The sequence below is a fragment of the Biomphalaria glabrata genome, chromosome 3, assembly GCF_947242115.1.
Source record: "Biomphalaria glabrata chromosome 3, xgBioGlab47.1, whole genome shotgun sequence".
Taxonomy (NCBI): domain Eukaryota; kingdom Metazoa; phylum Mollusca; class Gastropoda; family Planorbidae; genus Biomphalaria; species Biomphalaria glabrata.
Genome location: NC_074713.1, coordinates 20,185,353 through 20,208,228, shown reverse-complemented (window position 1 = coordinate 20,208,228; position 22,876 = coordinate 20,185,353). Strand labels below are relative to the sequence as shown.

Genomic DNA, 22,876 nt, shown 5'->3' with positions numbered 1-22,876 from the left:
CCCTGGTCATTTCATACTCTGATCCAACAAATAATTTCAAAAAGTTTGATACTAACAATATTTTTTATATTTACTTTTATTTACATGACAAAAAGTGTGACACATTAAATAAAAATAAAATTTAATGTTATATATTTACCTATTTACATATATTGTTTCATTTCTCAACAAGTATTAAGACAGGAGGCAGAAAACTATAAGGACTATAATAACTGTCATAAATATCAAAAAGCATTCTAAATAAACATATTTATGTATAAGATCTAAAGAGAGCTTAAAGGCGAAGCCTTAACAGCGCAAATACACAATGACTAAGAAAAACAAATACCGGTATTTAATTGTGGATGAAATGACCGGTCACCGGCGCAACAAAGATGACCCCAGGAAACGATATAAAGATTAGCTTAGACGCCAGTGGCGCCAGCTAGCTGAAACTGATATAGAAGAGATCATCTAGCTGGCAGCAGGTGGCTTGCGAACGATACAGCTGAAGATTTCGTACAAAGGCCGCGGGCTACACATTTGAGAACAAGAGAGAATCCACTGCCGAGGACAAACATAGACGGCGGAAAGTGAACCTAAACCGACCACCTGCGAACAAACAGTTATGTCTGCTTAAGGTGTGGCAAAATATGTAGGTCGCAGCTGGGACTGCATAGCCACGTGAAGTACTGCACTCCTTCCAAATCTTCGGACTCGAAGACACACTTTACTATTATTAATTCATCTATATATAATATGATGAAAATGATAGAGTGTAGAATAAATGAGCATTGGACCAGCTCACACCCCAACTACAAGAAAAAGGATGCCTATTATAAGCTATCTCGACATGGCCAACGCATAATTTTTCGACTCAGAGCCGGACACAACAGAATGAGAAAACATGTTCCGGAAGCTAATAGTCGGGAATAGCGAAATGTGCCCTTGTCAGTAGCGTAGCATCCATGGCGCGAAGGGGTTCAATAAACCCGGGCCCACGACCCATTAGGACCCACACCCGATGGTGAAACAACCATGTGGCCAGGCCCCCTCTATGCAACATAAGTTCTAGCTTAGGGCCTCCATGAAATATTTAGTAGTTACATTCAATATCTAGACTTATAACTCCTTTCAACTCTGCATGGCGCGTAGGGGTTTCATATCACCTTGTCCCATGACTAATGACCAATTGTGGCCTGCCCTACACTGAAATTTTGTAAAAATGGTTAAAACATTTAAAAGTTTCCTTAAACTATCCAACACGTCATGTCAAACTTTTTATTAACTTAAAAACATAAATCCATGTTTTCACCTAGAGTCAGTGTAAGGAACTGCTTTCATCAGGTTTATTGTAATGTGGTGACGGTGCGTTGGTGGTGATGGTCCCATACTCCCAATCTTTCTTTTGATTATTCCCTCTAAGTTAATTAAACCATTGATAGTATTACTTTTTTCTGTTGTTTTTTTATACATTTTTCCGTTACCAGAAAACAAGATTTAGACTTAAAATAGGTATTAAGCAAGAAAAAAAACCTTCATATTCCGTTTGTCACTTAGAGAAACGTTAAAGATGTTGACTTTTAGCTACTTATCGTGACTGTATTGGGGAGGATGTTTAGAAAAAAAAAAAGATATAGCGATAGTTACATTTATCGTGGAATAGTGTATTTCACTTGAATGGCTGCTTTGTCGTCTGGTAGGTGCACTGGAAAGTCGTTCAGATGTTCTAGGGACGCCTATGACCAATCTCTGTGAAGAGAGGTTGCGCGGGAGAACCTAAGTCTTAGCAAGTTAGGCTTTTATCATAGGTATACCAAATAATTTCTACGCCTTGACTGCGTATATTGAATTCCAATGTTTGCTTGTTTTTTTTTACTGAATTATAAGTATTGTAGTAACTCCAGTGGCGGACTGAAAGGGTTAATGTGTGTGCGGCCTACTGACACACACGACTCAGACCAATCACACAGGTCAAGGGCTGTTGAACAAGAGACAGTACTGCTAGTGCACGCAAGTATGAACCGTGCTGTGGTCATGTGACCGAAAGCCTTTACGGTCGAGGGACAATGTGTAAAGAAAGGACAGTTGAGTCCAGGACAGCGAGGCAGTAAGGACCGTGTAATACATTGGGAGTCTTAGAGAATGTAGCAGTACGAGCTAGAGAGACTTGTAGTGTTTATTAGGCAGTTCTGTTAAGTAGGCCTACAAGAAAAAATTTGAAGTTTGTGTAGCCAATTGTGTCGTATTGGCTGTCGATGTAATTGTGGTTAAAACGCCACATTGTTTATTGAAACTCTTGTTGTCAAGTTCTTGCGTTAGATGTGCTGTGTTGTGTTTAGCAGTGTTTACAGAAGGCCTGATTGAGAAGATCGTAATAGTATATAAATTTAGCTTTTGTGGTATGAAGGGAGAGTAACCCTTGAGGCACTACGGGCATGACATGGCCTAAAGTGTGCCGATGTGCAAAAAACTCAAACTGACCAGACATCATAAGTGTTACGTAGTAGTCTAGCTGCATCTAGATTTAACTCTTCCCGGATGTGGCCTTGGTAATTGGCCCCGCCTTCCTTCCAGACTTTTCTAGAGACGGAAAAACCTATGACGCCATCTGATCACGCGATTGTAGCGTGGGGCCCGCCTGAGAATTGCGGTGATTGGTTAGAGTGAGTCTTAGCGCCAGTTGTGGAGATGATTTCATATAAAGGTTGTAGACTAGAAAGTTAGGAGATGAAACTTGAATAGACAAGTCGCATTTATTTTTAATTTGAATCTAATTGTTAACCACCTTGAAAGGAGATATTCATTTGATAATTTTTTTTTTACATTTGTATATTGAAGTGATTTTAGTTATCAAATTAAAGTTTTGTATTTTGCATTGAAGGATCTTCGTTATTTGAATCTCTAAAGATGTATTTAGATCTAGAGATAATATCTACATAAGAATTCCCGGCACGTCACAGAGAGAAATAAAACTACAGTGGCAGATATTGACAATCTAAAGTAAAATACTGTGACAATAAGCAAAGTCATGATCAGTAACAAAAGGATTCATGAAAAGTTATTGTGTGGAACATAGTTAATATTCGTGGGCACCAGCTGAGAAAAAGCTGTATAAGCCCCCTATGACCGATCTCTGTGGAGATAGCTTGCCGCCCTAAACGCCGAACGGAGGCGCAAGTAAGGCTTTTACCATAGATATACCACTGATAATTTTAACGCTTTACTGTGTATAATGAATTCCACTGATCAGATATCATTAGCAAAGTTATAATCAGTGAGAGGATGGTTTAGGAAAAGTTATTGTTTGGAACCATAGAAGAATAAAGGTTATTAATATAGTTCTTTGCGCTGTTAGTATTCTCCAAAGCTCTCTGACGCATTATTCTTACCGTCACCCAAGTCACTGCTAATTAAATACGACTCTTTCTTGCACGTTGTTTTGAATATGGCTTAGCTCGATTAAGTCGTTTATCGCTTCAACTTACACTTTTCTTCTTAGTTTTCCTTTTAAAATGCCTCCAGACCACAATTTTCAGAAACAGTTTTAGACTGACTACAAAATATTCCCACATTGTGTTTCTTGACTTTCCCAAGCCACTGACTAATTTAAACACATTTTCCGTTATGCTTAGGAATGAAGCGTCAAGAAAAATGTTTCGCATTTTAATGTCCTCATGAACCATCTTTTCTGTAATTTTTTTTTTTACTTACTATAAATGTAGTAATTTTTTATTTTTACTTTTCATCTAAAGAAAACAATGGGAGAAAGGAACTCCCACGAAAGATTAATTGGCAATGTGACAACAAAACAGTGTCATCATCATGGCAAGCCCGAACTATGTGCACCTTCGGGAACGGAATATGCAGAGCCTTGCCAGCGTATGAACGATTTGCACCTATCTGAGCATTCGGAAAACGTTGAAAGAGAGAGCGCTGCCTCAACTTCTGAGATTTCGCCAAGCGTCCAAGCCACGGCTAACATGGCCGAGGTGTCAGTCTCAACAGCAATTCAAAGGGAAGCAAAGATGAAGCCCAGAGTGTGGATCCTGAAAGAGAAACTCTGACGATGATTGGAAATGGACGGCCGAAATACACTGAGATGGCATCTTTGGCGAAAAGACTTAAATCTTTTGAGAGATGTTTTAATCTAATTAAAAGCAAGGAAGAACTAGCTGAGGCTGGATTCTATTACGACGGTTTGAAATTATTAATACCATTTATATAACTATTTAAGGGATGGATTTAGTGGAGAGCAGGTGTGGCTATAGCCCCGTACTCCGTAGTTTTTTGTTGTTGTTTTTTTTCGCATTTATGACAAAAAATGTCGTGATTAAGAAGTGTTCGCTTATAATACTAAGTCAATACAGCTCCTTATTTACGACAGTGCGTCTATCAAGAGCCTTCCCCTCCACAAACTAAAACATATACACGTTTTAAAACCAAAATATGTATATTAAATATTTTTAAAAGGAAATTATGATTAAATCTACAATGACTCTATTTCTTTCTTCTAAAATATAGCATGCTTTTATATTTATATTTTCATTCATAAGTGGATCTTTATTAAATCTTTAGAAAAAAATTGCAGGGGTCCCCACAAGAAATCCTGCCCCGATGCCTCCACGTACTTAAATTCGGCCCTGGATTGAATGATTTCTTTTCAAAATAGAGAGGGTATAGAACTGAAATAGGAAGACATGGAAAGAAAACGCGGACATGCTGATGAGGGGAAAAAAACATAAAATGTAGAAATTGGAAAAAATAACAACAAATGGTGTCTGAGTCATACACAACCAATGCAAGAGTTAGGAAAATATGAGAGAGAGAGAGAGAGAGAAGATGGTGAGCTAGGAAGTAGGTGAAAAGAGAAACTAAAAATGTAACTTAAAAGTTATGAATGAAAATATGACTTAAAATTAAGAACAATACATGGCGAATCAAACGTTGACTGATTTACGTGGAGAATGGGCGTTATTCCTCCCATATGTCTTCACAGCCCTTAACCCAGTGGTTCCCAAACTTTTACCCTAACGGAACATTCTGCTTATTTTTTTTTTTTTACAGAGATTAATTCACGACGTGGCCTACTAGTTCATTATTCCAGTGGACACACTCATTCAGGCCTCGCTGAACACATTTTGGGAAACACTGCCTTAACCAATTAAAGCTTCATGCATTATTATCTCTCTCTCTCTCTCTCTCTCTCTCTCTCTCTTTCTCTCTCATCATCTGTTCCTTCACTTTGGTCGGAGTGAGGTGACAGTTCGCGCAACCAAATCACTCCACTTTTCCCGGCTAGCAGCTGTTCCAAACAAGATATCACGAGACAGGCTCGTCCATTCTTTTACATTGTCCAGCCAGCTTTTCTTTGGACAATCCTTTTTTTTTTTCTTGCTCTCTCCACTGTATCTTCATCATGGGCGTAGCCAGGGGGGGGGGGGGTGGGGTTCAAACCCCCCCCCCCGAAATGAAATCCCCCCCCCAAGGGGGGGGATCGGAATTTAGGGAATGATTTTTTGCTTTGATTTTGTTTATTTAAGGTGAGATTTTAATACTTCACCATCAATTGCACCAGCACAACCAATGGAGTTTTGAGTTTAAAACCCCTTACCAGGGGGTTTTGAGTTTAAAACCCCCTACCAGGGGGGTTCGAGTTTAAAAACCCCTAAAACCCCCTACTAGGGGTTTTGAGTTTTAAACCCCATACTTGGAGTTTTTGCAGTTAACCCCTCCTCTTCTATAAAACAAAACAAAACAAAAATGCAAACGAAAATCCCCTAATTCCAAGAGCACAGTTAAGGGAGATTTTGATTTTAAAACCCCCTCCAAAATTTACGATAAACCCCTCTTCAATATGAAAAAAAGTTAATTACGCACTCAAAATGTTACGAGCATAGCTAAATGGGTTTTGACTTCGTTTTTAGTTTAAACTCCCCTCCAGTGGAGTTTGAAGCTAAAAAGTACCTCTTCAATATAAATAAAAGCAAATTACTCACACTAAAATCTATGAACACAGCCAAAGGGGTTTTGAGTTTAAACCCCCGCCAGGGGGGTTTGAGGCTAAAAAATACATCTTCAGTGTAAGAAAAAAAAAGCAAATTACGCACTTAAAATGCTATGAGCGTTGCCAAAAGGGGTTTTGAGTTTAAACCCCCATTCAGAGGGGTTTAATGCTAAAAATACCTCTTCAATATAAAAAAAAAAAGCAAATTACACGCTAAAATTATTTGAGCGTAGCCAATCCAATCGGGAGTTTTGAGTTTAAACCCCTCTTCTACAGATGGCGTTTGTTTAAAGTTTAAAACCCCTCCAGATGGTTTTGAGTTTAAGATCCCCCTACAGAGCATTTTGAGGTGGAAAACCCCCAACAGATGATTTTGACGATAAAACTTCTCTTTTCGATATAAAATCTAAAGCAAACTACAGTCACTTAATTCCAAGAGCGTATTCAAGAGTGGTTACACATTTTTACCAGTGGCAGGGCTCCCTTAATAAACTGCAGTGAATAGTCATCTGCCGAAATTGAAAAACACTAAATGTGGCTCAACAAAGATGGCTAAGACAGATTTTAGGAGTCAGTTATAGAGATCGGGTTTACATCAAGGAAATCCTATGCCGAACTGGGAGTCGACCCTTTAGTAAGATTGTGAGAGAGCGACGCATGAGGTTTGCGGGACATGTTCTCCGACAAAATGAATTACGCATAAGAAGAGTTGCAATGATATCCTAGTACAACTTGACGCCACTCATTCATTGAGGTCCTCATGGCAGGTGGGAAGAGGCTTCAGATATTACCAGTGACAGATTTTTATGGAAACAGCTTGACGTCAAATGCTCCGAATGGCGCGGTAGGGTCTAAGTCAGTAAGAATAGCACATTAGATTTTTGAAATAAAACTTTTTAATAGCAGGAAAATGCTCTGTAGATACCTCAGAATATGCATTTTGTTGGCTTTCAATACCAGAAATAGTGCTTGGCGGCGGGGCTTCGCCCCGCGCTAGCGCTCCCCAGACCCCATTGCTAGTAATGGCAGGGAATCTACAATTTTATGGAAACAGCTTGACGGCAAATGCGCCAAACGGCGCGGGAGGGTCTAAGTCAGTAAGAATAGCACATTAGGTTTTTGAAATAAAACTTTTTAATAGCAGGAAAATGCACTGTAGATACCTCAGAATATGCATTTTGTTGGCTTTCAATATCAGAAATAGTGCTTGGCGGCGGGGCTTCGCCCCGCGCTGGGGGAGCTTAGACCCCCTTGCTAGTATTGGCGGGGAATCTACAATTTTTCAACTAACTCATGGAAGAACCTATTCCAGGGCACACTAAACGTCTTCCGAAAGAATGAAGGGTCAGAATGTAATAAAGATTATGTACACACACACACACATAAATACATATAAAAAAAATTCGCGTGGGGGGGGGGGGTCGGGGGTGGGAGAAAAAAATCCCCCCCCAAACCCCCCCCGAAAAAAAATCCTGGCTACGCCCATGATCTTCATTGATGACATTTGACAGAGTTATGTCTCACAATGTGACCAAGCTCAGCTTTAGTCTCTTCATAGTATTGAGGAGGTTGTTTTTTTGCCAGCAGAGTGTTTACTTGTAACAGTACAAACTCATTTGTCCTGGTATCTGATACACATTTGTCTGTAACATTGACTCTCAAAGGCTTGAATTCTTCTTTCAGCCATAGCGTTCAGTGTCCAACTTCCACAACCATATAGGAGTGCAGAGACTACTAACGAAAAATACATAGTTGTATATAATTAGATCTAAATAAATCTAAATAGATATTGTTAACAAACAGTATAAGTAGAAAAAAAATTAATTGAAAAAAAAAAATGTTTTCTCAATTTTTTTATTTTTTCCCTAATAACGTAGCTGACGGAAACTGTACCAGGTGCTTTGAGTGTGGAATAGGTTTGACAAATTGGCAGCCAAGCGATGACGTATGGATAGAACATGCTAAATTTAGAAAAACATGCGCTTGGCTATTAGAAAAAAAGGGACAGAAATTTATTGACGACGTAGCACAGGTAAGAATTTTACGGTTTAAACATTATAGACATTCCTCCGAACTAATGATGTCCCAATCTTCTTTAGCTTGTTCCAGTGAGTCTTCTCACGGCTCCCCCTTAACCCCCGCCGAGTTCCTGAGGCCGAGCCCCATGAGAGGTTCCCCCGTACATATATTCCCTGTCCGTGCAGTCGTGACCTCGACAATGAAAAAAAAAACCGGATGTAATAAAATGTTTCCCAAACTTTTTTCTTAACGGAACACTTCGCACATTCTGTGTATTTAGCGAAAACTTTTGCTTATTTTTAAGAGAGATTAAAGCGCTTGGTGGCCTACTAGTTCATTATTCCAGTAGTTCGTGGAACACATATTCAGGCCTCTGAAAACACTGATCTTGTAGATGGGCGACCTCTAGACTATTTCTAGACCTCGGAACAGAATTGTCAGTGAAGAACCAATATATCATTCTGGCCTCTGTGTAGAATCCTTCCTTTTTTATGTCAAAGCCAAGGTCATAATAAAGGCGCAAGCTCGACTCGTAAGGGAAACTCTACTAAGTGGTTGATGTTCGTCTGGTTTTATTATGATATTGAGTGCTTTAACGTAAGAAACTGTATGTAATGTATGTATGTTTGTGTGTGCAAGAGAGAGAGTGAGTGTGTGTGGGGGGGGGGGGGGAGAGAATTTGGTGACAGTATAGGCTTAAGTTGTTTTGTTTTTTTGTTTTTACTGTTGCTTGGATTACTTGTAGATTTACTATATTAATGGATCCTAGTGACTTTTGGGATCTCTACGATTATGGAATTTGGTTATAATAGTTTTGCTTGAGTTTTTATAGAAATGGGGTTTCAGCTTCATTTTTAGCTACACCTACGAGCTTTTGTGACTGAAGTTTTACTTTATTTGTTTTATTGGTGAGGGTTTAATCTCAAAACCTGAATTCGGTGATTTTAGTTTTGCTTTTGAACCCCAATCTCCATGCTACGCCCATGATACGCCTTTTCTGCTGAACAAATTACAAAAAACAAAAAAACACCACAAAATACTTTTATTTATATATATAAAGACAAGAATGCATTTTGTACGTTGATTATCTACACATTTGATAAAACCAGATTTAATAAATAGTATTAGGTGAGATGTATCAGTACTGTAGTATAAACCCATCCTCCGCAAAGAATGGCCACTGAACCAAAGGGAAGGACTTCTTCCAGAGTCCATGAATGGGAGATTGACCAATCATCATTTTTCTGTTCGAAGGTCACTGCCAACTAGATGATCATTTCATCATTCGTTAAGCTTATATTTATTAATTAAGTTGAAATCTTCCTAACAATCAGTTGATTGAGTACTTATGAATAGTAATAACATATAATATAGGCCTAGTAGCCTAATGATTTAAAAAAAACGTCAGCCAAACAAACAATGTAAGCACCACAGCAATTCGATACCTCTGAGTACAATTATTTGTATGGTAGAAGATAGGATTGTGGTTGTTGATAGTTTGCACTTCATAGCTTCTGATATTCGTGCTGACAATGTTGAAGCCTGCCTTTTTACTTGCATCGCACACATGACACACAGGTTGGCTATACGGTGGACTCTTCAGGGGGTCACCCGTGAATGTGTGTACAAACAGAAACTCTCTTTTAATTTTGTTAAAATACATTTTCTAATTAACAACATTCACTTGCGTAAGAAAAAGATTTGTATTCAACACTCAACGTGAGTGTAAACACACCTTTCTTTGAAAATTAAACTTCAGCTTTTCTGTTATACAAGTAAAAGAAAAACTACTAGATCTAGACTGCATCTCATTTTTTCATGGATCTGTTTTGACTCTTGGTAGTGACTAGCAGAGAAATGAAACGAATACCTATTTACACGGATACTACTACACAAGCACTCGGAAGAAAGGGGAATACCCGAAGTCAATAGTCGACTGTTTTCCAGCAACATCCATTTCCATAAAGCGGACACGACTATTGGTTCACAGACAAAGCTTTCACCGACATATTGTTCACCGACTTACCGTTCATAACAATGGGTTAACCCAAAAAATTGTTCATTAGACAAATGGTATGAATGGAAAGGAAACATGGAAGAAGCGTATTTGCTCTCGGCAAAGTTCGAAATGCCCAGAGATGTTCAATATTTCAACTGACCAGGTCAGCTTGAATACGAGCAGAACCAAACTATTTTTAGCTGCTCAGCCACTGTGACTTAAAGTAGAGAAAAGTGACGAAGACACAATTCAAGATGTTGAATTAAGGCGTTCATTTCAGATACCAATATGTTGATACTCGGTCGTTGGTTTGTATCTCCAAGCAGCCAGTATGACTAAACCTGTATAGGCGTCTTATAGTCTTAATGGTCGTTGGTTTGTATCTCCAAGCAGCCAGTATAACTAAACCTGTATAGGCGTCTTATAGTCTTAATGTAGAACGTGAAATCAACTTGAACGAGCTTCTTTTAAAACAAAGCTGAATATAAATTTAATTAATAAACATTCCCAGTTGAAAGTAGATGTTTGTAGGAACACAAAGTGAAACGATAATTGAAACCAGATATAACTGACTAAAAATACCCAGATCTTTTATGTCTCGTGTCTCTTGCTTGTTCTCTCCTCTCTTCAACGTTAACACGGACAATCACACTTCTATTGATGAACTTGAACACCTCTATTGATGAACTTGAACACCTCTATTGATGAACTTGAACACCTCTGTTGATGAACTTGAACACCTTTATTGATGAACTTGAACACCTGTATTGATGAACTTGAACACCTCTATTGATGAACTTGAACACCTCTATTGATGAACTTGAACACCTATATTTATTAACTTGAACGCATCACCTCGAGGTTTCATCAGAATCCATTCAGTCTACACAACCAAACCAATCGCCCACATTTACTCATGGTTACATCAGAAACACACACATACACTCTTTAACACGAGGTATAGTCCTGCAGGACATCACCTGACCTAATCTACGAATGTCAGTTTAAAAAAAAAGTTAATATATTCCTTACAACTGCTAGAAGTAATAAAAAGCTATAATATAGAGCTCACTGTATGCACGTGTACAGTTATTGATACTCAAATTTAACATAATTATTTTGAAGACGGGCATGGGTCTATTGCTTTAGTAAACTCGTGTAAATATGTTTACTGCTTTGTTTCAGATTCGTGACCAGATGAATGGTAAGATTTTTTTGTACATGTAATTTTCTAACGTAAAGAAAATATTAACTAATTAATCTGACTTTTTTTTTTTTTAATTCAGTCATTATGCGTTACAGTTCATATCTTTAATTGTGTAATAAGCTAAGATTTACTATTTAATAAGCCTCTGGACATAATCTCTTACATTTAATAAGCCTTTAGACTTAAGTTTTAACATTTTAAAAAGCCACTTGACTGAAGTTCTGGCACTGTATTGCACGCCTCCCCATCTACCAATGGCACTAATGGAGATCATCCAGTCCTTATGTGTCATTGGCAGGGTTTTTGAAAGTAATTTTTTTTTTCAAGCGCAGGGTGCAAAAAGAATTTAGATATTCCCTGATTCTGCCCCAATGACAATTTTTTTTTTGGGGGGGGGGGTTTAGGCCTACGGATGATTTTATTTTTTAATATTAGTGTGAGACCTTTTCAACCAAAATGTGTTTGTTAATCATAGGCTCTTTTAACTTTGCACAGGAAAGTAGTCTCTATGATGGTTTATCTGTTCACTTGGAAAAATCAGCGAAGAGGCGCTGAGCCATTGTTTCGTATGTAGCATGGCTATTTTATAACCTAACATTGTTGTAAATTCCTACCATGAGATACTTTAGTAGATATCTATAAGTCGATATAATCAAACAAGAAAACAAACAAGAAAATATATTTAAAAATAATCTGTCAAAAAAAAAAATTAATTCCCTCTATTTAGTTTGCTAATTGTTTTTTTTTTTTTTTTTTGTATTTATTTATTCGTGTTCTTGAATAAACGTACAGAGTTTCTACGTAAATGTGAAGTGGCAGAAATAGCATGTTACAAATGTGTGACAGACGGACAGATAGAGTGAGTTGATATAAGCTTTGTATCAAGAACATGAAACTAATATGATATTAAATCTTGGTTAGACCAATAGTAGATTATGCGTCCATTAATTAAAGAAAACATGAAGAAACTATGGTCAAATACGGCGAGATGACCCATGACACTTTTAAATTTCACACGAAAATGAAAATAGACTATGAAAATGAGGTTTACAGTTTAGTCGACATATTCATAGCTACTTTAAAATGATGCGAAAATCATTAAATGGTTTTCCCGATTTGCTAAAAAAAAAAAGTATTCATAGTATAATATACTGTGAAAATGGGTTTACCCGATTTGTTGAATAGTTTCGTTCTTCAATAGTTTTGTTGTTCTTCTAAATTATTATTTTTAGGGTCTTCAGCATGTGGTAGGGCTACTTTATATATATATATATATATATATATATATATATATATATACAGCTTCACCGCTAGTATCTAAGGAGCATTAACGCCAAGTTTAATCAAGATTGGTCTACGCGGTACAAACATACAAACATATAAGATAATCACTTTTTTCTCCCCAAGAACGAGGACAAAAATGTACAATTCATTGGCAGTGGTAGCAGTGGCGTTAGTAGGGGGTCCGGGGTGTGCGGCCCGCACCGGGTGACACCCACCCTTGTGACGCCATTGAGTAGTAGCCTTCTTACATTTTACTAGTTCTCACTGAGTGGTACTTAATTAAAAAAAGAGTTTGGAAACCTTGGAACTATAGAATCAATTTACACCCAAAATGCGTTTCCTATTTTATGTTACATTTGGGTGTTATTTTTTTGTCTTTTTTTTTTTTTTCAATTTGGTGTTCCATTTTGTTTTAAATATCGTTGTTCAGTAGTGTAGGTGGAAGTTGGGGCTAAAAAGTCAAAATGTTCAATTCTTTGATGGTTTACTGAACTAGAGAAGTAGAAGCCTATAGTACGTCTGTATTATATAATACTAGTCGACCGGCGGCGTAGCATACGCCGCTATTTTGCAGGGCCGGCCTAAGGTGACCGCAGTGGGCTCCGCACTTATGCGACCGCAGTGGGCCCCACACTTTCATAGGACCCGCGCTAATTCTAGGTGGGAATAGAGAGTGGTAAGGGTAGCCATTTCATTTTACCATGTATATCTTTTTTTGGTATCGCGACTTAAAGTTTCGATTTTCTTTAAAATTAAGCATGAAATTAGGTCTGTAGAGCTATAGTGACATCCCCTGTGACTTTTAGCCTCATCCCCCCCCTCCCATATTTAATGTAATCTTTAATTTGATGTTTAGTATTGTATTTAATTTGACTTTTAATATTGTGTTTAATTTGATGTTTAATATTGTATTTAATTTGATGTTTCGTATTGTATTTAATGTGATATTTAATATTTTGTTATTATACTGTTTTATATTTGATGTTTAATACTGTATTTAATTTGATGTTTAGTATTGTATTTAATATCTATATTTAATATTGTGTTACATTTGATGTTCATTATTGCTTTTAATTTGATGCATACTTCTGTATTTTATTTGATTTTCAGTATCGTAATGTTGAATATGATGTTTCAATTTGATACTCAGTCTGGTGTTCAACTTTTTGTTCATCTTTCTAAGATTTTCTTTTCAGTTTGATTCTTTCACCAATGTTTTTTTTTTTTTTTTTTTTGCCAACTAAAAAAAAAATAATCTTATCCCAATTTAGATATTATTGCATTATTACACATGATTTTTATTTATGTAACAATTGTTTGTTTTTTTATTTAACTAGAAGTTTCCATGCGATGTAAAAAGTGCCAGAGAAGAAATGCTGATGTAGTCTACTATAAATGTGGTCACATGGCCTGCTACGAGTGCGCTCACAGAGACAAGACTCTGCCTTGTCATGAATGTGGTCAAGAAATATGTGGACGGGTCGAAGCAAAATTATCAACACTAATTACTGGATAGCTTTGTGTGTGTGTGTGTGTGTGTCCATTGTTGTTCCATGCTATATACCAGGCATGTCAAATTCATTTAGGTGTATTGGCCACATAAAAAGCTTACTATGACCTGAGGGGCCGCAGCAAAAATCAGTTGCGAAATAGCCTACTAGTTTTATATAAATTGGAAACAATACAATAGAATAAAATAATTAATGGCATACCTGTTCCTTAGCTAAATTTTAGTACTATTTGGTAATGAAAAATTACTATGATTACGCATTATTTTGTTTGTCCTGATCCTTGACATATTTTCTGGGATACAAGTTTATTAATGTCAGGTGGAAGTTTGTTTGTCACTGACACTATCATCACTGACGACAAATTTAGATCAGATAATCTCGAACGGTGAAGTGATTTGTAGCTTTCATTATGGAAAAGAACTGCTCACAGAGATAAGTGCTTGCAAACATAGTAAGAATTCCAGCAGCAAATTTCCGCAATTCAACGTACCGTTCAGGTAAATAACAGTTAAAATTTTGGCACAGCCACTTCTATATACTTCGATTTCAACAAAGAATCTGACTGCTATTCTATCAGCTCTAGTTGCACATTACCAGCATTTTCAGGAGCAAATTGAACATTGGCGATGAAAGCATCACTGGCACGAATAAAATGGAGAGCGACTGAAAACGGTCTTATGACATGTTGGAATTGTAATTGCTGTGCGCAGAATGTTTCTTTGTGAATGATGCACTGAAAATGAGCAAATTTAAAATTAGCATCAGTCTCTCTTATTTTGCAAGAAGCTTTACATCAAAGCCATTTCATTTCATGGTTGGTGCGCCATCCGTTGTTAGATTAGTTAGCTTTACCAAATGTAATTCTTCGTGTATCTCAAAATTAATGTCACAGGCCCTTAAGAATATAGCCAACCCGTTACATCAGTTGACTCATCGAGAGCCAATGAAAATAATTCAAAATCAGCTATTTTGTTCTTTAATTGTTCACGCAAGCTGACTGACATGTCATTTATTCTATCTGCCACAGAGTTCCTAACGCTATTTCTTTTAATGTTTTCACCTTTTCTGGAGAAATTACTTCGGCTTTAACGACGCACTCATTCATAAAATCACATTCATTAATGATTTGCTATGGCTTGTAATTAAGTTTGATAAAATGTAGCTGACTTTCACTGTGTTCTGTTTATCAATTACTTTTTTTCAATTCAAGTAGCTAGTCATCGTTTATTTTCCAGCGTAATAGTTTAACATTATTTTGATAATTTTTAAGGTGGCCAAGCGGGCCGCATGCAAGGTGGTCGCGGACCGCATGCGGCCCCCAAACACCGTGTTTTACATGCCTGCTATATAACATCTATAACTTGATATGGGCATAACATTGTCTTACCACAAAATTGTTAAGACTAGACAGATAGATTGATAGATAGACAGATGGAAAGACAGACAGACAAATAGGTAGGTTTGTAGATAGATAGATAGGTAGGCAGATAGATAGATAGATAGATAGATAGATGGATGGATGGATGGATGGATGGATGGATAAGTAGGTAGGTAGGCAGCAAATGCGTCACCCGGATCGCGGCGATCCATCATGGCGGCTAGCGAGGGCATGGCAATCAATAATTACGCAGTGTAGTCCTATTGCTTTGTTCTGTCCAAACTGCGACGCCCGTGGTGACGTCACTGTGGAGAGTCTTTGGAAACTGCCAGATATCTTGCTAGAGTTAGGGTGGAGAAGTATATGTAATTTCACTAGACCGGTTTGGACGCAGTTTATTACCAGAGCACTACGGGAGGAGTGGTCCTTTCTGCTCTGAAACAAGGCGGAGTTCATCTCAGGTTCTGCGACCTTTCTTTTGTTTTGTACGTCGCACCCGACACATTTCTCCTGAATAAAGTACATCGTCTTATGTGTGTGAACTAAACAGGCTCGCCACAAGACGTCTTATGTGTGTGAACTAAACAGGCTCGCCACAAGACGTCTTATGTGTGTGAACTAAACAGGCTCCCCACAAGACGTCTTATGTGTGTGAATTAAACAGGCTCGCCACAAGACGTCTTATGTGTGTGAACTAAACAGGCTCGCCACAAGACGTCTTATGTGTGTGAACTAAACAGGTTCGCCACGTCTTGCTGAACACGTATGTCGATAAAGCCCATTGCAAACGTACAGGCTCTACTGCCTCAAATGTCTCTCCACCAGAAGAACTGACGGGGAAGGGGTGGCGAACGTAGCTTTTTTTTTTTAAATTATTTTTATTATCTAATTGTGCACCTCTAGTCAAAGTTTGTAAACACTTCTTTCTGTTGTGTTTGCTCTCATTTGTGGAGTAATTGTTGATGTTTTAATAGAAAAAAAGGGTCATTGAAATCACAAGAAATTTCTAAAAACAAAACGATGACTAAAGAAGTCTTAGTAATGTCTTGTAAATATAATAAAGAAAACGTGTTCAGTTAATGTTAATATTAAGTTAATAACTATTGATTAAATGTCATAATAAACGAAGTTTTTAAAATAAAATTTGACATTTTAGAGTTGTACAATTATGATATCAATGTATATATTAGCTCATTGTATTATGGCTCGACAAAAAACAAAGTAACGATAGTTTTTCGGTGGGGGGAGTTGATTAAGGGGGGCGGGGTTCACAGCTAACGGCAACGGGTGATACCGAATAATACCGATCTTAATGATGTTAGTGGTTAGAAAACCCGATTTTTACGTGTAGGCCTGCTCGATGATAATGGCTGCCTGGCAAGGAGTTAAGAATGCTTAGGTTAACTCTGAAAGAGCCTCAGGAAAGTAGGCCTACGACTCCCATCTACTCGTCATGAATCTGAAGCACACTAATCTGATGTCATCCTTGATGGCTAGTCTGCTCCCCATTTTAAAAAAGATGTCTACATTTCCTGTCAACATTCATTATACGTAGGCTAAAAGAAAAAAAATCTGCGTATGTCAGCAATGATTATATTGTTTACATTTGATGATAACTTTTATGACGTGGAAATAACTCCGCTGACAGTCAATGATTAGACAATATTGAAACACAATCTATTCTTGTAATTTGTCTTCAAGAATATTGTTATTATGTATAACCACAATTTTATGCACATAATTAGAATAAAAAGATTGTTTCAGTTCTATTTTTTTTTATCCGATTCTTAGTGTCTTTATGATCAAACGTACTTCTAAAAAAAAAAGTTAAATGTGTTTTCTGTTGTTAGTCACGGTAAATACTGCATTCCTCATTAATCGTCGGACTCGAAGACAAGCCTTATTATGCCTATTATTATAATAAATTGAGAAGTGTGAGAACTTTCATATATTTTTATGTATTTCTTTTTAAATTTAAGTAGTATACAGAAAAATATGTGATACTTTGTGCTTGTAACTGTGTAGGCCATGTTTTCTATGTGTATATATTGTTTTCTATAGACTCGCAATTGCAATTCCCCTAACAGCTTAAAAAAAACATTCTTCGTGTGTTATGGACGAGTATTTCGAAATTTACTCAATCGATTCCCCTATAAATTAGACTGTTTCGGGGTAAAATACTACCTGATTAGCCACATAGTGAAAACTCTGGTTTGAGCAATATACTATTACAAAATATCACCATGTTAAAATGAAATTAGTTACTTACTTTTTTATTTTAAACTTTGCTTTAATTGTATATACTGCGCTCGACTCAACTGTTTCTTTGTATTCAGTAAAGAGGTGAATAAATAAATAGACATAAATGAACATTTGAGCACCTACTTATGTAGAAATCATTAAGTCAATGGACTGGAAAAGACTGCTTGTAATATTGAAGCATTGCAAGAAATAAATAGAAATTATGGACCACTAACAGAATCGCTAAAAAAATTGTTTCAGTTCTTGTTTCTGTTTAAATCTCTTATATTTTACTTCTTAGAATCACGCAGAAATCTCGAATTCCCGTTGATAATATTCTTCTTATTTCTAAAGCACAATAGCCTACAGACATACTTTCAGTTATCGTGGGTTCAAGTGAGACGAAGCCCGTAAACATTTTGCTTGAAATAGTTTGAATGTTTCATAGCTATTAATTAGTTTAGTGCCTAATTAATTAATTAGTGCCTCATATTCTGTTTGACTGCCCCAGACTTGCTGATCTCCGTCTCGACAGGTCTGGGAAACCCAAAATTCTCGACCTGTATGGCGACATTTATGCACTACGCAAGACAGCAGGGTTTCTGTCCAGGGCTTTTGCAAGAGAGGATTTGAGCCTCTCAAGCCCTCACTCTAATGGAGTTTGATGATGATGATGATTAAATTGTTGATGTGTGTTTTATATAGGTTGCACCACTCGGTGTTTGGGAGTAACATCCTTTGTAACTGTTTGTTGTCAACCAAGATGGCGTTAGATTAAACAGCTGATTTCATGTCTTATAAGTTATATCCAGAGTATTGTTATTATTCGTTCATGATAATCAACAAAATAGTTTACTGGTTTCACCGCTATGAAACAGTCGAATAGTTTCACCGCTGTCTAACAGTCGAATAGTTTCACCGCTACGAAACAGTCGAATAGTTTCACCGCTATGAAACAGTTGAATAGTTTCACCGCTATTAAACAGTCGAATAGTTTCACCGCTATTAAACAATTGAATAGTTTAATAGTTTCACAGCTATTAAATATTTTGAATTGCTCACCGCTATTAAATAATTTAAATGTTTCACCGCTGTTAATTAAAAAAAAATATATTCATTGCCATTCAATAGTATGAATTGTTCACCATTATTACTAAGTTTGAATTGTTCACGGCTATTAAATTATTTAAATGTTTCACCGCTACTAAATAGTTTGAACTTTTCATTGAAACTAAATAGTTTGAATGTTTTGCCGCTAAAAATAGTTTGAATTGTTCACTACTATATTAAATTATTTGAATTGTTCACCGCTATTAAATAATTTAAATGGTTAACCACTATTAAATAATTTAAATGTTTCACCGCTATTAAAAATATATAGGCCTATGTTTCAATGCTACTAAATAGTTTGAACTGTTCACCGCTATTAAAGAATTTAATTTGTTCACCCTACTAAATAGTTTAAATGTTTCCCCATCATTAAATAGTTTGAATTATTCACAGCTACTAAATACTTTAAATATTTCACCGCTATCAAATAGTTTAAATGTTTCACCGCTATAAAACAGTTTAAATGTTTCATTGCTATTAATGTTTGTATTATAGATACTGATCTTGTTCTCTAAAGACAGTGCTTTGGAGTGCCAGATTGAAGTGTGGTAAGACCTAGCTTTGAATCGTCATACGTTCCACCATCTTTACAACTCTACTTCCCAGATAAGTGAAACGCTCCGTATCGCGTATGTTCTCTCCCTTTGGTATGATTGGCTTCTCTTATCTGATAGTGATCCTCATAACTTCTTTTTGTTTATTAGAAGTCCGATCTTCTTCGCTACTTCCGAGCATCTTGTCAATTTGGTCTGAGCACTTTGTTGTGTATGAAAGAGGAGACATGTCGTCGGCGAAATTCAGATCTTCCAGATGATGTGTTTGGGTCCATTGTATGCCGTATTTTGTTTTCTGAGACTGTCTTATGACCCAATCCATCACCACCAAAAATATCAAGGACGAAAGCATCCCTGTCTTACTTCTGTATTTACTTGAAAAGAATTGGTCAGCTTACCATTCTGTATTACTTGCCATGATGAGCCATAGTAGGCCTACAACTGTTTCATGATGTTGGTGAGCTTTGTTGGAATTCCGTAGTGATACATCGGCCTCCAAATTATGTTTCAGTCAATACTGTCCAAGGCTTTCTCAAACTCCACAAAGGTCATCTGCAAAGGAGATTCCATTAAATGGATTGTTGTAGGATAATGCGTAATATGGTAATCTGGTCATTACATGATTTTTCCTTCCGGAAATTAGCCTGTTCTGGTCTTAGTCTTTAGTCCATGACATCTTTTAGGCGTTCCAGTATTTTCTTAGTTAAAAACTTACTAAGTGTTGTCAGTAACATATTCCTCGCCAGTTGTTGTATTGTGTAATGTCACCTTTCTTGTGTAACTTGATTAAGTAACCTAGCTTCCAAATTGTAGGGACCTATTCTTAGTCGCAAAGCAGCGGATGTAGCATTTCAGCAGAGGTTTGATGTCTACATTTAAAGTGCTTCCACCGGCAAATCATCTTTTTGCACTTTTGATGACCTTGATGATTTCCACTTTAGTAGGAGGACTCGTATTTACCTCCGTTAATTCTGCAGCTGTAGATATACTGGAATAGATTCTGGCGATTGTCGGTTCAAAATGTATTAGCTTGTGTAGCAGATAAGCGTTATTTCTATTAAATTTGAAAAAAAAAATTTAAGTCAATTTATCACTTTATTATAAAGTATGATGTTACCATTATCTGGACTGTCGTTTGGACTTATCGATAGTACCGTGTTCAAACCCTCCCCGCTCCCATCCCCCGTCGTCCTGTGGGAGGTTTGGACTAGGAAGTAGATTATCTTCAACTCTGAGGGAACATCCGAAACGTGTAAACTATTTGACAAACATTTTTTTACAACTAATATAGTGAACTAAATCCTGCACCATTCTCGTTTTTTACCTAAAACACTAACAATGGATTTTAAAACAACTAAGCAGAGGACAGCAAGGATCTGTGCGAATGAATACTGGTTAGAGCTCAGTGAGAATATTCAGCTGGCAGCTAAAATAGGCAACATAAGAGGGATGTATGAATGAAATTAAAAAGGCTCTCGGACCCTGCCAAAACAAGTCAGCACCTCTTAAATCAACCACTGGGGAAATCATCACAGACAAGAGCCAACTAATGCACAGATGGGTCGAACATTACTCTGAACTCTACGCCACAACATGTTCAGTCTCTGCCTCAGCCCTTAACGCTATCAACCAATTACCCACAATAAATGAGCTTGACGAAGTACCCACTCTAATAGAGCGCAACAAAGCCATAGACAACATGGCTGCCGGCAAAGCCCCTGAATGAGATGGTTTCCCCCCCCCCCCCCCCAAAAAAAAATCTTCTAAACCAATGCAAAACCACACTAATCAAACCTCTACACGAACTGCTCTACAAACGTTAGCTAGAAGGTGCTGTGCCACAAGTTCTGCGGGAGGCTAAAATCGTTTCCCTGTACAAGAACAAAGGTGACAGAAGCGACTGCAACAATTACAGGGGAATTTCTCTCCTAACTATTGTAGGCAAAGTCTTTGCTCGAGCGATACTTCCCAGGCTACAAAAACTCGCCGATCTGGTCTATCCAGAATCACAATGGGGCTTTCGCTCAGGGATATCCACAATTGACATGATTTTCTCCATCCGTCAACTTCAGGAAAAGTGCAGAGAACAAAGGATGCGATCATTGACCTGTCTAAGGCCTTCGATCTAGTCAGCAAAGATGGCCTCTTTAAAATTTTACAGATAATAGGCTGTCCACCCAAGCAGCTAAATGTAATAGTCTCCTTTCACAAAATACGATGGCTACTGTGCAGTTCAACGGTGCCTGCTCCGAAAGTTTCAGTATAAACAGCGGACTTAAACAAGGATATTTTACATGTTTCGGATGTTCCTTTAGAGTTGAAGATAGTTTACTTCCTAGTACAAACCTCCAGCAGGACGACGGAGTATGGGAGCGGGAGGGTTTGAACCCGGGACTATCGATAAATCCAAACGACAGTTCAGCGCACAAACCGCAATACTAGGTGTCCTGGCCCATGGCCCCAACCTTCGTTTGAATATTTTCACTGCTAATCCACAACGCGTTTGACAAATCCACCGAAGGCATCTATCTCCATTCCAAATTTGATGGCAAAATTCTAAATATTGCCAGACTGAGGGTCAAAACTAAAATCAGAACAACCCTCGTAAGAGATATGCTATTCGCGGACGATGCAGCGATAGTGGCACACTCACAAGAGGAGCTTCACTCACTAATGTCCCGCTTCTCTGAGGCTTGTAAAGAGTATGGTCTAACAATTAGCACGAGAAAAACAAATGTTATGGGATCATCTGCCACAAGAATCTACACATGAGTAGATATACTAGATATGGATTTAGAATCAATATTGATCTAGAGCAGTGATTCCCAAAGTGGTCTATATAGACCATGGGCGTAGCCAGGGGGGGGGGGGGGGGGTTTGGGGTTCAACCCCCCCCCCCCCCCCCGAAATGAAATCCCCCTCAAATATGAGGGGGGGGGATCAGAATTTAGTGAATGATTTTTTGCTTTGATTTTGTTTATTTTAGGTGAGATTTTAATACTAAACCATCAATTGCCCCAGCACAACCAATGGGGTTTTGAGTTTAAAACCCCTTACCAGGGGGTTTTGAGTTTAAAACCCCCTACCAGGGGGGTTCGAGTTTAAAAACCCCTACCAGGGGTTTTGAGTTTAAAACCCCCTACTAGGGGTTTTGAGTTTTAAACCCCCTACTTGGGGTTTTTGCAGTTAACCCCCCCTCTTCTATAAAACAAAACAAAAATGCAAACGAAAATCTCCTAATTCCAAGAGCACAGTTAAGGGAGATTTTGATTTTAAAACCCCCTCCAAAATTTACGATAAACCCCCTCTTCAATATAAAAAAAAGTTAATTACGCACTCAAAATGTTATGAGCGTAGCTAAATGGGTTTTGACTTAGTTTTTAGTTTAAACCCCACTTCAGCGGGGTTTGAAGGTAAAAAATACCTCTTTAATAATAAAAACAAAGCAAATTATACACTCAAAATGTTTTTTGTGTAGTCAAAGGGGTTTTGAGATTAAACTCCCCTCCAAAGGAGTTTGAAGCTAAAAAGTACCTCTTCAATATAAATAAAAGCAAATTACTCACACTAAAATCTATGAACGCAGC

The 22,876-nt window shown here is 37.5% G+C and overlaps 1 protein-coding gene across 1 annotated transcript in view; it reads left to right on the top strand.

Annotated features, from left to right (window-relative positions):
• The window catches only part of LOC106050162 (purine nucleoside phosphorylase-like), a 36,285-nt gene that overhangs the window by 840 nt on the left and 12,569 nt on the right, over positions 1-22,876 (top strand). Inside the window, exons 3-6 of the mRNA XM_056023917.1 lie at positions 3,735-4,178; positions 7,864-8,018; positions 11,190-11,208; positions 11,707-11,777. The gene's annotated coding sequence lies outside the window, so the exon portion shown is untranslated. The remainder of the gene's footprint in view (positions 1-3,734; positions 4,179-7,863; positions 8,019-11,189; positions 11,209-11,706; positions 11,778-22,876) is intronic.